At 34.5% G+C, this 18,792-nt stretch overlaps 1 pseudogene; it reads right to left on the bottom strand.

Annotated features, from left to right (window-relative positions):
• Positions 1–17,487: 17,487 nt before the first annotated feature.
• LOC100244298 (peroxiredoxin-2-like) lies at positions 17,488–18,099 on the bottom strand (annotated as a pseudogene).
• Positions 18,100–18,792: the final 693 nt, after the last annotated feature.

Here is an 18,792-nt window from a genome sequence, read left to right as displayed (position 1 = left end):
CTAAAACTTGTTAGGATAAGATATTTTTAAAAATTAAGTAACCTAAAACTTGTTAGGATAAGATGTTTTTAAAAATAATTTTTTATTTTGATTTTCTTAAAATGATTATAAATTCAATTTATATAATATAAACTAAATGTAATGCAAATATTATAATAAAATTATAAATTATATATTTTTATAAATATTATAAAAATGTGGATATTAACATCATCACAAAAGCATAATTGATTTATTTTGTTTTAAAAAAAATGAGTAATAGTAATTTAAAATTAATAATTGCTAATACTATTTTATTTTAAATAAATTTAAAAATAAATAATTTTTTTTAAGGTATAAATGAGTCAAGCTTTTTATTGTATGAATATATTTAATACTCAATTATGGATGGTATTCTAAATTTTTTTATTTAATTTTTAATTAATCAATCAATTTTTTGTATTCTAAATTATTCTTAAAAATTAGAACATTTATTAAAGAATTAATTTTGTCTGTCTTAGTTTTTCTTAAACTATTTGTACAAATATTATTGTCAATTTATTTCTTTTTCCATTCTCATTCCCTTTGTTACCTAATATTAAAATGAAAACAAATAATTATTTCAACCTTTCATTCTTAGGTGCATCCAAATACAAAAATTGAAATTACCAAATTTATTTCTATTGAAGGAGAAATAGGAATAGAAACAAAACATTCATTTACATTGCTCATTCCCATCTACCAAACTTGTCCTTACATGAATCACTTTTTTCATACCACAATGATATTATTTGCAATTAATCATATTTTTGTACCTTGTTTTTCTTTTTAATATCTTGATCATAATATTTTGTATTTTTTTATAGCATCTTTTTTTTACATCTTTGGTCATATTATTTATTCTCTGTGACCTAATCATATTATTATTTTATAAATGTCTATGATTGGAGGAGGGATTCAATATGATATCAAAAAGTGTGTTCAATAATAGAGTAACCCTAAGAAAAGAGTGGATGATAAAGGGTGGTGGACATTCCTATCTCTCATGTACTTTTAAGGTGATAGGTTAAACTGAAAGTCCACAAAGGCAAAATCACTAGTTTTAACTCAAATTTGTGTTAGTGCCCACCTTTGAGGACTAATTTGTTATTTTTGAGAATGAAGGGGAAAAAAAATGAAGCTAACATGAATTTGAGGTGATTCTAGACATTAGAAATATGAGAGCTATGATTCAATTGAATGAACCTTGGTTCGTCCCCAGGTCTTCCAAGGTAGAAGAAGACAAGAAAAATAACATTGGCAACTAAATGTTGAGTAGCTGAAATCAGTTTTGCAAATTGAAAATTTTCATTTCTCATTATGAAATAGATTTTTCCGGTTCAAGCCAATCGATAGAGAAACTTACATGGATTTCAATCGAAATTCTAATTTCAAATAGTTTTTGTTGTAATTTTGATTTATTTCCCATGGTTTTAAAAACCGGACCGAACGGGCCGGTCGGACCGGTCCAACCGTCGACCGGTGAATTATCCGGTTCGATCCGCTCAATGAACCGTTTTGTTATCAAATCGGCATTGGACCGTTCAAACCGACGGTTGGACCGTCAAACCGGACGACCCGTCCGGTTTTTTGCAAACCGGTCATAACTTAAAACAAGTTTTTGTTTACTATTAAAAGGACCATTCCAGGCCCACTGCTTACAACTCAACCTAATAAACCATCTTTGGTCCAAGCCACTAAGGCCTAGTCCAATGAAAAGATTAAAACACTACTATTTGGGCCATGTCTACAAGCCCAATTTGCAGCATTCTTTATTTTAAAATAACACTTGCATTTGGGCCATGCTTCCAGGCCCAGCTTGCTGGCTTGTTTGGCTTAAAGGCAAGTTGGAAGGCTTTTATAGAGCACATAAAATTCTTGTGCTTCCGATGTGGGATTGGGAATGAGACTATTAGAGGAAAACATTGCCTTTGGACGCATGGATGATGGAACTTTGATTTTATTTCAAAATTTTATCATATAAAATCTTTAAAAAAATATAAATATTTAAATTCCTGTTTATTTTTATAATAATTATAAAAAATAATATAAATTAGTTAATAGAATAATTTAAAAACAATAAAATACAAAGACAAAAGGATAAAATTAAATATTTTAAATTTTTTCATCTTAAATATATCTTCTTTCTTAAATATTACATATTTCTATTTAATAAAATTTAAAATATTAAACTTTATCATTTAATTTAATATACCAAATATAAAAATCAAACATTATTAAAATTTGTAATTTTATATATTTGTAATTTTTATAATAATTTTTAATTTTAATAATATATAAATTATATATTTATGACGTCACCGGTTCGATAGCGGTCCGACCAGTGAACCGTGAACCGGTAACTTTTCCGGTTCGATCACCGGTCCGGTTCTGAAAACATTGTTATTTACTTCCATTTTGCTTAGGTGGTAAGTCAAGATAGGATTAAATGTCTTTTTAGGATAGCATATATATTTATTAATTGTTAAGGTTAGACAGAAGATGGGAGTCGTCTTGGAGACTTTATTTTTCTTTTTAATTATCTCTTTTTCTCTTATAAATTTTGAGTGTGTAATTGCTACCACAAGAGGCAAAGAGAGCTAGCATGAAAATAGACGATTCAAACAAGGAGCAACAATTATTCGACAAAGTTTTATTGGTTTTTTTTTTTTAATTTTTAATTTTATTTATTTATTTATTTTTATTTTAACTTGTTTAAAATAGACCCTCTATATAGTTTGATTTAGACGAGGTACAACAAATGCTTATTGATGTACTAGTAATGCTTGTGAATAACTTAATCACTAGTTAACTTGGTTTGATTTTTTGTGATTTAGTGTAAACAAATTTATAAGATAAATATAGGTTGTTAATGTAATAAACATGAAACTAAGGTGACCAATACATTTGATTAAGTTTATTGGTTTGATTGCTAGACTTAAATTTTAAGTTTGGATGCAAATTGGTTTTAAGATTCAATTTTAGATAAGACTTTGAACTTAAAGTTCAGATAAAGAAAAAAAAATGCTCTCATTTGTCTTGAATCTAAACTTGGACCATCAAACCTTTAGAACAATTTGTTATACAATCATTTCAATTACTTCACTCATTTGATAAATAAAAAAAATGATCTTTTTTTCTTTTAACTACAATCAGTTTTTGTTTTTTTTAGATTCTTAAATAACATTAAAAGAATTTACTTTTTCAAAACATAAATAGCCAAGTGTGTTGATCCCAAGAGATGACATACATTAAAAGAACCATGTGACAATCAGGCCTCAATTCATGTCCTTATTTTTGTTTTTTCAGAGGCAATGAGAATGAAAATCCCTAAACACATATCAAGAATATTAAGGGTATTTTGTTTATCTTCTAAGAAGCAAACATGCCCTTACATGTGCTAAGAATGAAGCTTTTCTTGTTAAATTTGAATGATTGAGCAAAGACATTGCTAAACACTCTCAAACCATAAAGACATGGTTGAAGGACCATACAGATGCTTTAAGAATCACAAAAATGTAGTTGAATTAGAGCTTAGGAATGATATCTATCATTTCCAATAAAACACCCATGCATCTATAAAAAAAAAAAAGGTACAAGACCCCATACACCAGTATAGAAATTATCCATAAGCCTATGAATTTGAAGAATGAATTTTATTATAGTGCCATGAATAAAAATAAATAATAAAGAAAAAAATGTTGAAGATAGTTCGGATAATGGAAATAAATGACTAACTGTGACTAGATGGTTGAGAATTTGTGAAGATGGGTGACTAAGACAACTATGTGATTGGTGAGAGGGAACTTTAACTCCAACCAAAGCAAAATGGGATTATTGTGTAGGACTCATGGTTTCTTAGCCACTCATAAACACCATGCTTAATTTGGCCTCCAAGAAGTTGTTCTCTTTTACTTAAACACAAATGGATTTTTTTTCTTTGCATGCTAGGAACACAAAGAGAATTAGTTAATGAATTATTATGTGAAGGAGCTGGAATTAAGATCTATTTCTTTCATACCACCAAGGAACCTAGCTACTTTCTTTATTAGTAACTGAAAAGGAAACTTTGATTTGCTCATTCTTTTTAGATCAGTTTATGCCACTAAGCCTACTTAGGGGAACTTGCTTACACTTTAGGAACAACTCAGGTAAATCTCGTTACTAGTGGTTTTGTTTAGTCCACATGGCTATGCACACTCTTTAACTTATAGATGAGCCAATCCAATCACCCCCACGTTTATCCTACTTACAATGAGTTTTATGCCATCTAATGGTATGACCACTTTGCGATGAACCACCTATACTTAGGTGAAAGTATATAATTAGTGAATTGTCTATACTAACTATAGTCATTTGAAATCATAGTATTCATTTCCTCCACCAGCACCTAATCTATGACTTCCTTAATTTTTGTGATTAGTTCTCTCTACACTTATCCTTGATATGCACTTAGCCTAATCATTTTAACTATCCTTTGCTTATCCATTGCAATTATTTCCATTTTTTTAGTTTGATCAGGTTCACAAAAAAACTTGGTTATAATTAGAGAAGATTCAAACATAAACTCTTCTACTTTAAGGAAGTCTTCATGCTCAATAGGTTTCTCATAAAGTGGAAGATCATTATATCTTTGTGGGCCCTAAAGATAGCAAGTTCACCAACAATCCTTTGATGACTTGCATCTAATAAAAAACAGACTTGGAGAGCATTGGATAAAACTTAATAATTATTGTGTAGACAACTTCTATTTTGTTCTCGAGTACATGCAATACTAGTTGTTTTTCCATACTTTTCTTTTGACTCATAGTCACCCCCTTGGCGACCCTTTGTCACTCATGCAACTTACTCCTTGTAAGCCACCTTCAGGGACCTGTGGTTGAAGGATCCATCTAGATCATCACTGTGACTTTGGCAGTCCCACAAGTCTGGATGTTCACTTAAATGAATTTTTTTTTTAAAAAAATTAGCTTCACTTAGATGCATTTTCATATTAGGTCCCACTTAGGTGCTTTTTTTTAGATTAATTAGGTTCAACTGGGTTTAATCTTGAATTTGATTGCATGATTTTAGGATTAGGTGAGCATTGGTTTGATTTTCATTTTTTTATTGCATGAGATTGGTATTTCATTTCTTTTATTGCATTGATGTGATATTTTGATTAATGATTCTATGAATTTGATATTTTTATTTTAAGGGACTGATTATGAAGACATATTTGTACCAATAGCATGATTACAATCAATTAAGATACTTTTGGCAATGGCATGCTCCTTAAGGATAAAGCTTTACCAAATGGATGTCAAGAGTGCTCTTCTGAATGGAATTCTGAGTGAAGAAGTTTATGTTGAGCAATCTAAGGGATTCGAGGATCCAAAATTCCTCGATCATGTCTATATTTTAAAGAAAACCCTCTATGGATTAAAGCAAGCTCCTAGTGTCATGCCCTAAAACCCACTCCAAGGGCATGATGATCATTTCACACCTTAAGCCCAAAGGCTCCAAGTGGAAACGACACAAATATTCGTCTTGTTACTAGAAATTACCAATTACCAAATTCTTGTTCAGAATAGTTGAAAAAAAAATTCTAACATCTCTAAATATCAACTTTAAAACTAACATATCAACTAAAATATTACTATCCAAGCAATTTCAAAATTAAACGATAGCTAATAGAAATCAAATTCTAACATAAACAAAGTTCAAAAAGAAAGTTTAAACAAACGTCCTAATAAAGCCAAATTCCCCTCCTAACCATCATTCCTTGTTTGAGCTCAGGAACTTTAAAAAGTCTCAACAAAGGGGTATGAGCTCAAAACCCAATAAAGAACATTAATATAGTTTCTTGGATCAAATAGTTTCAACATGCTTGCAAATAGGAGATATGGGGTACAATCATTTTCATAAAAACATTTGAGTTCAAATATGCTAATACATATTAAACTATTTAACCAAACATTTTCATATATATCCAAACCATTTCACGTCAAATCTAAATCAAACACAATTCAAATATTTTCACTCTGATTATCATATAACAAATGATGCCTAATTAAGTGGGACTTTACAAATGGGTGGCTAGCCTCAAATTTGTTCCTTTTAAAATAGACGGGACCAAACACTACTACTACTACTACTACTAAACTCTAACCAAATCCCTAAAGGCTGGGGTCCAAATCAATTATATTCCCCACCACAAAAATGTAAAGGTCAACTATTATATCCCATTGACAATGGCTGAAAAGTCATCTATTATATCCTGTTGGCTTAGGCCAAACAAACCATAGTCAAATTCTTTGTTTTATTCAAACTTACAGAAACATAATATCTCCATATGTTCTATTATAAACTAAAGAAAAGTTCTAATATATTTTCCATGCAAAAATATATTTGATCCATGTATCAAAGCAAAAGTAACATTTACACATTTCAAATAACATATAAAAAAATTTATTTTATTTTACAAAGTCTAGATTAATTTCCCTTACCTAAAAAAAGTCCTCAAAAACCTTGGAGAAAAATAATTCTGAAGAATTTACTCTTCACCTAACATAACATCAGAGAAATTTTATTACTATTTATCTAAAATTATAGGTTTTACAATTCTAAAAATTTTAAATATTCAAATTAATATTTTTAATTATGAAAGATAATTTCATCTACTCCTTATTTAAGTAAAATTAATAAATTTCTAATTCATATAAAACTTTTTTTTTCCAATTTGTTTCTAGGGACACAACATAATTTAATTAACTATTGTTTATTTTATTAATTAAATTCTATTCTATTTATTAACTTAACATCCATCATTAATATAATTATTAATAAACCAACAACTACCTAACCTAGTACTTCCCCATTTTCAATACCTTACATCCTCATTCTCAACACTTATGATATAATATATATATATTCTTCTACTTACTACCACCAAAAATTCCCTTACAAGTTACACCACAACAACTCATTTTTTATTTATTTAATTTATAACGCTATCACACTTACACACACAACCTACAAATTTTTTAATTTTTAAAATTTTTTTATGCATCCCTTTCTTTGCCTCTAATATTGCTTTCTCTACACTTCCAAAAATCATGTAAACCCTATATTTTCTACCCATCATTGTACACAAAACTATAAAACCTATTAGTATTAGTATTATTATTATTATTATTATACACTTCTAGAAATCAAGTAATCCCTATTTTATTATTATTATTATTATTATTATTATTATTTTGTAAATTCCATTGCTTAGATCTATTCATTTTAAAAAAAAAAAATTGAATTTGCCCTATTTTCATCAAGAAAACAACCTATATTCATAATTTCTAATATTTTGATATAAAAAAAAACATTCAAATAAACCAACCTAGCCTAGATCGAAATATTCCAATATATATATATATATATATATATATATATATATATATATTCAAAACTAATTAATAAATCTAAAATAATATTTTAAGGGTTAAAATCTTACCTAGAAAATCTAGACTTCAAACCCTAGACCTCCAAACTTTCAACCTTACGTTCTCCAATTCTCTTATTTTTGGTTAATGAGGTTTTTTGAATAGAGAAGACAAGAAAGAAAATAAAATCTAATTTATGCCTAAGACTATTAATCACAAAATGAATTCTCTACCCTTATTAAAAGTATTTAATTACTTTTTTTAAAAAAAAAACTACTTTACCACCAAAAATTAATTTGGGGTGTTACATTCTCTCCTCATTAACAAAAGTTTATTCCTCTAAACTTAACATACATGGGTCTTGAAAAAGATGTGAAAGTTTTTTTCTCATCTCCTCTTCTATTTTCCAAGTGGCTTCTCAAATACTGTGATTGCTCCATTGGACTTTTACCAACTTGACAACAACATGATGTAGTACCTTGTCCATCACATCCACAATTCGAATGGGTACTTCTTCATAAATCAAGTCCTTAGAAATTTGAATAGGCTTCAACTCCACAATATGAGAGGGATAAAAACATATTTTCTCAAAGTCGAAACTTGGAATACATTATGCATCTTAGATAGGCTTGGGAGTAAGACCACTTTATACACCAAAGTGACTACTCTTTCTAATATTTTGAATGGGCCCACAAATTGAGGACTGAGCTTTCCTTTACTCCCAAATCTCATCACTGACTTAATAAGTGAAACTTTAAGAAAACATGATCAGCTACCTCAAACTCCAAATCTCACCTGTGATTGTCAACATAACTCTTCTATCTACTTTGAGTTGCTTTCAATCTTTTTTTAATCAAGGCAAGCTTTTCAACAGTCAACTGCACAAGTTTAAGTCCCAAAAGTTTCCTTTCCCTAATATCATCCTAACAAATAGGAAATCAACATTTCCTACCATACAATCCCTTAAAAGGCATCATCCCAATGCTAGTTTGAAAGATATTATTATAAGGAAACTCTACTAAAGGTAAGTAATCATCCCAATTACCTTTTAGGTCTAAAACACAAGCTCTCAACACATCTTCCAAAACCTGAATTATCATTTCTGATTTACCATCAGTCTGATGATGGAAAATAGTACTGAAACTCAATTAGTGCCTAGAGTCTTCTATAGACTATGCCAAAATCTAGAAGAAAATCGATGATCCCTATCGAACACTATAGAAATAGGTACCCCATGCCTTCTTACAATCTCCTTAACATATAGAGAAAACAAATGGTCTATAAAGAAGTTGACTTTCATGGGTAAAAAGTGAGCAGACTTTGTTAATTGATCAACAATCACCTAAATAGCATTATTACCCCTTAAGGTTCTTGGCAACCCTGTCATAAAATCCATAGTAATATGTTTCCACTTCCATTCAAGAAGAGAAAGGGGTTGTAAAGACCCTACAAGTCGTTCATGCTTAGTTTTCATCTGTTGACACACCAAACACTGAGCTGCAAATTGGGCAATATCTCGCTTCATACCTGACCACCAATAATTCTATCTCAAATCTGTGTACATCTTTATCCCTCTTAGGTGGATTGTAAGCTTAAAACAATGAGCTTCCTCCAAAAGCTTTCTTCTTAAGTCTCCATCATTTGGGACACAAAGTCTAATCCCAAACCTCAAGATCCCATCATATGATAAAACAAAGTCAGGCTTACTACCTCTCTTAATTCCCTCCATGAGTTGCACTAATTGCAAATCATTGTTTTATAAAGTCTTAATTATCCCAACTAAGTCTGGTTGTACTTTGAAATTTGCCACAAGTGTGCCTGAGTCCAAACCTCTAATATGGACTTGTAAACTTCTCAAATCCTCTAGTAATCACTTTTGACCTCCTTTAATAGCTACTAGGGAACCAACTAATTTCATGCTTATGGCATCAACTACAATATTTGCCTTCCCTGGATGATATTGAATAATATAGTCATAGTCTTTAAGTAGTTCTATTTATTTTCTCTATCTCATGTTCAATTCCTTTTGAGAAAACAAATACTTTAATCTCTTATGATTTGAGAATATCTCACAAGTTTCACCAAAAAGAAAATGTCTCCAAATCTTAAGTGAAAAAATCATTATAGACAACTCCAAATCATGAGTGGGGTAATTTCACTCATAAGGCTTCAATTATCTAGAAACATAAGCCACAACTTTCCCATGCTGCATAAGGAAACAACCCAAACCCTAATGAGAGGCATCATTATACACCACAAATCCTCTTGAGCTTGAAGGCATAGTCAAAATAGGGGATCTTACTAATCTGCTCTTCAACTCTTGAAAGCTACATTCACAATTATCAAACCACTCAAACTTAACCCCTTTCTTTGTCAACTTAGTCAAAGTGATGCGACTCATGGTAGCTTAGCTTTAAAGGTGTATCAACAAAATTTATACCTTAAATACTATTACTAAAGTAGCCAAGCTACTATAGCATAGTGGTTCTAGGATCGTTCACTGGGAAGGGTTTTCGCAAACACTAGTGATATTCAAATTAGAAAAATAGGTGATTTTCTTATGGATGTTAGCTTTAAAAGAATATGTAAATGTTTTAGAAAGATTTAAACTAATCTAAGCTAACATTAAAGACTAAAATGAAAGGGTGTAAAAACAAGTTTCTCAAAGATAGGATAGCTATGCTCTGGCTCTTATGCAAATTGGAAATCTCAAGATAGGCTCCTCGCGTTGGGGTTGCAACTATGGTGATGCTTGCTTCCCGAACCGGTATGGATTTAGCAAATCAAGTTTTAATCCTTTAAAATGGCAAAACAGATGGTAGTGAATTTCATCAATGGTTATTCACCTTAGACTTCCTTTGAATGGCTCGTAAGAGATAACTAATGGTCTAAAGCCAAAAGCTTACCAAATATTGGCAACTCAAAGTCATTCCAGGTGATAAACTCACCTTTCAATGGCCATTGAAATTGGTTCTAATGGATTAATGCAAAACTTGTAATTGAAAACCTCACCTTCCAATAGCTCGTAGGAGATAACTCATGGATAGAAATCCAAAAGCTTATCAAGTATTGGCCGAAGTTGTCCAAAGGAAATAAAAACCAAAATTTGCATTAATGAACCATTAATGAAAAACGACTACCTTACCTTCCAGGTGCGAGAAATTTCCATGGGATTGCATCCAAGCCATCACATAACATCCATACTTTGAGAAACTAAAAGTTTTAGCTAATCATCCTCTGAGGAAAAGCCCTCGGAGGCTGTTTGGCTACTAAGAAAATAGAAATGGGGAAGAACAGGAGAAGAGAGAAAAACAGAGCTTTATATATTTCTAAGTTAATGTACAAATGATCGATCCCCCAATATATTTTGGAGGTGTTGTGCACCTCTATATATAGCAAAATTACAAGATAAAGCCTTATGTCGGCTGAATACAAGGTTACAAAAGGAATTTACATGAGAAAATATCAAGCTAAAAATATCTGGGAAGTCGGTGGTGCGTGCGTGGAGAAACAGAGGAAATTTGGCAAGGTAAAAGGCACCTTGCAAAATTTTTGCAAGGTAAAAGGCACCTTGCGAAATTTTTGCAAGGTGAATTACTCATGACGTGAAGTGCCATATTTTCGCATCATGAGTAAATTCACCTTGCCAAATTTGGCAAGGTGCATTTTCACCTTGCGAAAATTGCATTTTGGCAAGGTACTTTGCCTTGCCTTGCGAAATGGCTATCCCTTTGTTTGTGCTTATGTTTCCACTTGAAATTCAAGCCTGTAAACTTCCAAAATCCTTGCTTTAACTTGTCCAAGTAGCTCCTCCATCATTTGGAATGCTTGAATTGATTCATAAGTTGATAAAAACATGTAAACTTGCCACAAAATGGTTAAAACCAATTACTAAGGACCTTAATGAATTAATTGGGTTAAATGAATATGATTACTACTCAAAGGTGCTTAAAACCATTATAATTAGGTCTACAAAATAGCACTTTTTGGTAGTAATCACACCCCCAACCGACTCATTGCTAGTCCCTTAGCAATGGAGGAGATAAAAAACTAAGTAAACTATAATAATATGCATAAAAGGGATCATGCAAATCACTCCAAAAAATGATATGAGTGGCATGATGGACATCCATGGATCAATAAAGATGTGAAACTCAACCTATAATAAGAGTTGTCAAAGCATTCACTTGATCATAGAGTACAAAGAATGGATATTATGCAAGTTTAAGCATCAAAAGAATTTCCACTCTCAAAAGATCCAAATCAAATTCTTCCATTAAAAGCTAAGTGTTAATGTGATTAGCTTCCGAGTATAGTATGGATAACTATCATCTTCCCCCAACCTAATTCTTTCTTTAAGCTTAGCAAAATTAACCATCTCTTGATAGGCTAGGAACGCACCTCTTATTCACAATTCTTTTCACTTACTAAACTTAACCAATTCACCCATGTAACAAGCAGAGGATCGGTGACTCCCAACCAATAAAGGCTTAGGGCATCAGGTTTTAAAGGATTTCGCCACCCCTTCGGACCATGCTCAGGTTTCAAGGCAAGCAAAGAAGTTTATTCTATTTTTTTTTCTTTTTCTTTTTCTTTTTCTATTTTTTTTTTCAAAGACTCATTGATCTTTATGAGGTGTACCAACACTATTAAAGAGAGGTTAAAGGTGTCAAATTATGATTTCTCAAGCTTAGAGGGTGAGATAGTTTCACATCTTATAATCGGAATCTAATGTATGTGTGTGCGAATAGCTTAAGGTGGAAGAGATAAGTTTGCATGCAATGAGAGTTTCAACAATTCATCAACTTTTAGAAGAGCATAATACAAACTCTAAGACTCATGTAATCAAGTTGAAACTCGACTTCTCTCATTTAATTTTGAGAGTTAATCCTTAATATCCATGGAGTTTAAAGCAAAAATTTTAAAATTTAAACAAAAAGTAGCTAATTTAACTAAGTATGATAAAAATTTAAACTAATACTTACTTCCTTATCTCTCTCCCCCAACCGAGATGAACATTGTCCTCAATGTTTGAATCAAAAATAAGGAGGAAGGAAGTGGTACCTCATGTGATGTGGACTTGGAGTTGAGAAGGTTGAACCACCTGTTTCAAAATTCAAAAATTGAATGAGAGAGGAATTTATACTAAATATTTACAAAAATGATGAGTGGGCCCCACTTTGAGTAGCTGAAGACAAGGCTCAAAGGGTCCATGCCATGATGGTATACTCATATAAGTTGCAATGACATTTGAATGTAGCTTGCAGGGGTGTTAAAATTGGAGATTTTTGGCTAAAACAGGGGAAAACAAAGGAGGAGTGAACAGTGAGTGCCAAAATTAGCATAGTCACTATTCACCTCCGTTGAAGCCCGATTGTGTGTTTTCTAAGTTTTGGGAAAAAATTCAAAAATGGTTTTTTTAAAAGGTATGGTTAGGCTCTAAACAAGATTCCTAAGGTGTTTGGGTAGTTTTTTAATGATGAAAAACAAAATTAAATGATGGAAAATGAAAATCAAAGTGGACGGCCATGCATGGAATGGTTTTGAAATTCGATTTTTAAAAAGTTTTGGATGGATGAGATTTCTAAAATTGGGTTCCTAAGGCTTAGAATGGATGAAGGGAAGGTTTCTAATGGGAGAAAACTAGAAAATTGGTGAAGGGTGGAGAATTAAGAATGGTGGTGTGCGGCTATGGAGGTTGTGGAAGAAGGTGAATAGTATTTTTTGGCTTAGAATGGTGTTTGTTTTTGGAAGAAATTGGGTTTGGATTTGAAAACAAAAGGTTTGGAAATGCATTCATGAATTTTTAAACTTTGGAAAAACATGGAATTCAAGAAAAAGGCCTTCCCGAGAGCTTTGTTTTTAGAAATTAGCTTGAAAATCATTTCGCACCAAGATAAACAAGGTGCGAAAGTTTTCGCACTGGTAATTGAGGTGCGAAGATAGCATCCCGGGAGGCTTGGCTTTCCAAAATGTATAGAAATTCCTTTTCGCACCATGCACTATCACTGTGCGAAAAATTCACACTGAGTGTGTTTATGGTGCGAAATTCCACTGAGAGCTTTGCTTATGCTTTTTGGCTCCCCTATTTCCTCTGTTTCACCTCCATTTTGATTTTTGCAAGCATCGTACTTGCATGAACACTTCAAAACTCATCTTAAAAACATATTAAAACTAAATTAAAGCTAAGAATTCAAACTAAAACATGCATAAATTTAAAGAAAGCATAGAATTTAAATGAAGCTGATAGCATGTACCCCAAAAAGAAGATGAACTATTTAGCTCATCCTCACTCACACACCCACTTCATGCTGAATTCCCCCTGGATTCCAAACAAAATTGGCATCCTTCCCATTTGGTCCAAGGGAATTCGTTTCTCTTCTCTTCCCTGGAGAAGTGGATGCTTTAAAGGGTTCAGGTAACCCTTTATCATCTTGAACCTTATGATTTTCAATAAAAGGTTGGTCCATAGAGTTGTCATAGCAATTCCCCACCAAAGTGTCGATCTTCAACACTTTCCTTGATCTTTTTGCATTGGTTCCTTGAAAGTTATGGTGGGGTTGAGGAGGAAGCTTCCTTTTCCCCCTTGCTATGTCGAGATTGGTGAGTTTCTCAATGGAGTCTTGAACTTTTTCTATCCTTAGTGATAGATCATTATAAACCCCCTCCATTCTTACATTTATTGAACTCTCCAAATTATCAATCTTTTCATTAAGATGAGAGTTGATCTTTTGTTGCTCACCTTCAAAGTCCTCCATGACTTTGCTTATCTTCAAAATGGCTTGCTCCAATGAAGATGTACTCATTGATGGTTGAGGTTGAGGTTGGGTTGTAAGGTTGGGATGGTTATTCCAACTTGAGGTAAAGGAGCTTTGGTAACCGTACATGTCTCTCATAGTTGGAATGGTAGGGCACTCCCCTACCATATGCTCATATGAATCATCTCCATTCAAAGCATACTTACTACCCCATTGACTTTGGTGAACTTGCCTTTTCCCTAATTCAATCCGATCCCTCATGGATAGGTATGCGAATTTGTCATTCGGTTGATGTTAAGGTTAGCTTGTAAGCTTGGGATGGTTTATATACTCAAATGAAGTTGGCATGTGTGGATCCCGCATTTTCGATTCGCTCAATGCGTTTCCCACTCGAATGGCGAGTTCGATTTTTATTTGAAAAAAATTGATTTTTATTGATTAAGAAAAATGACTTGGAGTCGCCACTTATTTTTGTTTTATTTTTAAAGGGTAAACAAAATAAGAAAGAAAAACCCTAAGTGTGACTCCTTATTTTGGAAAAGGCGGTCTGTGAAAAACCGGATCGGGTTCGGGGGTCAGGTTACTTATTGGGAAGGTACGGTAAAGACCGTAGCACCCCTCTAAGTCCCTAAAGTTGGGTCTCTACTAATAGACTGAAGCTGACGTGGCAATCAATGAGGAAATCAGCGGATACTCAAATCAAACTTGCACATATGAAAATAAGCGCATGCATAGAGAATAATCAAAATGAGAATGAGTGTGTACCTGGACCTCCAGTGACAAATGCGCTATCATGAAACAGGATCGGTGAACAATGAACAGATATAATTAAACGCATATCAAGGAATAGAGTAAACCAATCATGCATGGCAAATAAATCAATCGATTAGTCAATCAATCATGAAGTCAAGTATGTGGGGCCCCCACCAAAGCCCGTTCATTTTTGCATGAATTAATTCCATAAATACCATTATTTGGAATTACAGAATTTAATCCTTGCTTATTTTAAAACATTTTTAGAAAACAAAGAAAATTCAAAAGTGGCTTGCCGGAAGGAAAATGGCAACCAAATTTTATTGAAAATGGGATTTTGAGTCCTAAAAACTCTAAGGATGAAAGCTTTGGAGACTTGAAGTTATTTCAAAACCAGACTTTAGGAAATTATTTACAAAATGAAGTTTGGGGAAAATCCTTTTCAAAATCAAAGAGGATTGGAGAAAATGGAAGATGACACGTGGCCCCTTGGTTGCATGCCAAAGGTGGCCATACAAAACGGGTCGTGCTTATAGGTCCAGTGCACAAGTGGGATTCTGAACTTGGTGCACCTTGAACGCCAGTTGCATGCCTTCTCTAAAATCCCAACGGGACCAAAGTGATGAATACTGCAATATCATGAGTATACTGAAATTGATTATAGGCGAGGACTGATCAGAGGTACCCCGAGGTGGCCATATGAATGAGGAGCCTTGTGAACCAGCTATCAAAGTCCAATAATTCTGCATTGGAGCCTGAAACTACTGAAGACCCAACTTGTTTTGTTGTGATCTGTACAGCAGTTGATGTTTCTTCCTTGTAGGGAAGCAGCAAAACTTCAGAACTTTGAATTTGCACTGGGAGTTCTTCTTCCTATGAATAGGTAGAACAAAAGTCTATTTTTAGATTTGGCTCTCCCTTTGAACGCTGCAATATGCAGAGGAATTCATCCGTTGTTGTCCAATTCGTTTAGATCCAAACCACGTTTCAGCAACTGATACAACAATAGGTCATCTCTTCTCAAAACTGCAAAACACAAGCTGAGAGGCAATTCCATTCTTCCCTGAACCAGCATGCTCTCTATGTCAGCCAAAACTCCTTCTATTACTGGGTTTTTGTGCTCTTTCAAATGCTGAAGTAGATTGTTTATGATTACTGCTCCATCTCCAACGTTCGCTAGAACAAGATTTAGAAGTGCAGTCCGATTCAGACGAAGCGGCTGGCACAGTCACTTGGTCCGAGCCGTGAACAGTTGTGGCCTGTAACAAATCACATCTATCTCACCACAGACACCTCTTGTCCTTGTCTCTCCAATTCAGTCAACTCTTGCACCTATAAGCTCCCCTCCTCTTCTGCCTTATGAGTTAACATGGAACCTAGAATTACATCATCAATAGCACGGACGCCAGCTGAGACCAGAACAAAATCAGCCTCAAGTGTGCTCTGCTCACCACTGGCTGCTGGTTCAAGTGTCAATTTGACAAGGTCTCCAGATGTATCAACACTTGCTACCTTTATTCTGAACATGGACTGCATCTTTTGTTTCTCGAGAACACGCTGAAATTGTTTGCAGACTTGCCCTTCCATGCTTGGAACAATGTCCATAAATCTCTTTCAGCCGCGGCCTCACATGTTCCTGGTAGTAAATGCCCGTTCTGATCCAAAGCTACTCCCGTCCAGCACTCACTCAAATCTGCTGCGCGAATGTCTTCTTGCCCAGCTACTAGCTGCCCCTGAAGTTCCTTATTTAATGAGTATAGTGAGTCCACATGACAGGAGACCAAGTTCTCATGACGCCTGATAAATAAAATCCTTGCCAGCCGTGACCTATCTCTTTTCACATGCCTCTTTCTTTAGGTACCAATGCATCCAAAACCCTATCATTTAATCACTTCTTCAGTTGACTATTTATCCCGAGCATGCCCAGAGAATCATCATTACTTCCAACAATTGATAGCTTGCATTTCCACCAGCAGCTGTAACTGCAGCCGTCAATGGACGCATTGCTGTTCCAGCATTTGAATCCAAGTCGCGTTGAGGAGAGGGCCTCAACCTGTTCATATTATTCACTATCTTTGTCACTGTCACTTCCTAGAACGTTGGTTCATTTCCACAAAAATTTCAAGATCAGAACGGCCCATGTGAGCACAAGGTTTGAATCTTCCAGCAACCTTCATTCTTGAACCACTCATAAGACATCGTAGATTGACAGTAAAGAAATCTGCAACTACTTCCAGGTCACTGTCACTATCAGCATTATCAATTACACCTGGCATTGTGACACGGTGGGTCCAAGTGCACCACATTCCGGGCGGTGTTTCTGGAAGCTTGTCGAAGCAGAGGGACGTTGTCGGCAAAGGAGATCTTGACCCGGCACAGCAGCGGAGCACTGGAAGTGGGATCCAGGAAAAAGATCGCGGCCATCAGACGGTGGAGAGGGAAAGTGGAAGAGCTTCAAAGGTTGCTTGACGTTCTGGCGATGGCGGAGGCATTTCGCCGCCGGCGGCTCGTTCAAGGACGGCTTTGCTTGCTCTTTCTAGGAGACAAATTAAGTGTGTCTCTTAAACTGTTGGTGGCTGCACCGGCATCAAACTCTTATGAATGCATTGGCTTGCTAAATCTGATTGTTTGTAACCTTCACCTTAAGGTCATCCACCAAGAGGGCAAACCTCTTGGACTGAGTGCCAAGGCCTTTCTCTGAAAGATCAAGCTCCAGGCCAAGCGCATGCATGTATGTTGCTGAGCCATCAGCCCGGAACTTCACATCCTTGTCATCAGGGTAAGCTCTTTGCCCATGCCTTCATCACCAAGGGGTCATTAACGCTAACGAGCAGAATTTCATCAATGTCTTTTTATTTCATCTCTCCTTCCTTCTCAATGAAGCCTGGCACGTGCTTCAAGCTGCAAGTGGGAGTGAAAGCACCGGGAACACCGAAAATGATGACCTTCCTGTCGGTAGCCAGGGGTACACTGAAGCCTACTGGAGCTGATCTTGCTCATCGAAATAAGTCAGAATCCCTTCCGGAATAACGTCGCCAATTGCAATCGGAGCCATGGTCGCCACCGGAGATTTTGATATCACAAGCTCACTGATGAAGATTGTAGCGTGATCCAACGGTTTCTGTAAAGTCTTCACCAATTATGATTCCAATACCATTAACAACAACATGATCATTAGCCAAATATTGAACCAAAGTTAATTCTCGGATATCTAAATGAACGAGGCGCCCAGTGAAAACTGCAATCTTAATTTAAACCCTTATGGCAGCAAGAGAAAATTTGTCTGCATCTCGTCCCATATCCGACTTTCTTCAATTCCTCCAGTCTCCTTGAATAGCCCACAGTTAACAAAATCTCTAATAGACCACATTAGAAGGGAGAAGACAACGGCATGCCATGAACATGACATCTCTAACATCCCGATGCATTCTTAGGTAGAGGATTCCAAGGACGATTGGGGACATCTCTCCAGAATAATGAGAACCAAATCTGTGGCCAAGAAAAGTATCAACACCATCACTGCCTCAGGGTCCATAAAGAAGCCATGATTGGCATGCATGACCAAGAGTAACTAAAGAAGCTAGGGATAAAAGAAAGTGTAGCTGGAATCTGGGTGCCACCATTCCAACTGTCAAGCAGACAAGTGTTTCGTAATGCTGCCATCTAGGAAGAAAACTCTTTGGACACCTCTTTTACAAACAAATGAGGCAGTAGCTAATCCTGAAAGCTGACCATTTAATCAACTGAGTCTTTGACCTCCCATAGCAAAACCCTACTCACCAAACCATAGTCCATTCGCACTATAATAACCACCTTCAAAACTAACACTGATAGGACTTGGAGTT

Source organism: Vitis vinifera, chromosome 7 (assembly GCF_030704535.1).
Source record: "Vitis vinifera cultivar Pinot Noir 40024 chromosome 7, ASM3070453v1".
In the NCBI taxonomy this organism is placed as follows: domain Eukaryota; kingdom Viridiplantae; phylum Streptophyta; class Magnoliopsida; order Vitales; family Vitaceae; genus Vitis; species Vitis vinifera.
The sequence above is the reverse complement of the archived record's forward strand: the minus strand, read 5'-3'. Positions and strand labels throughout refer to the sequence as shown.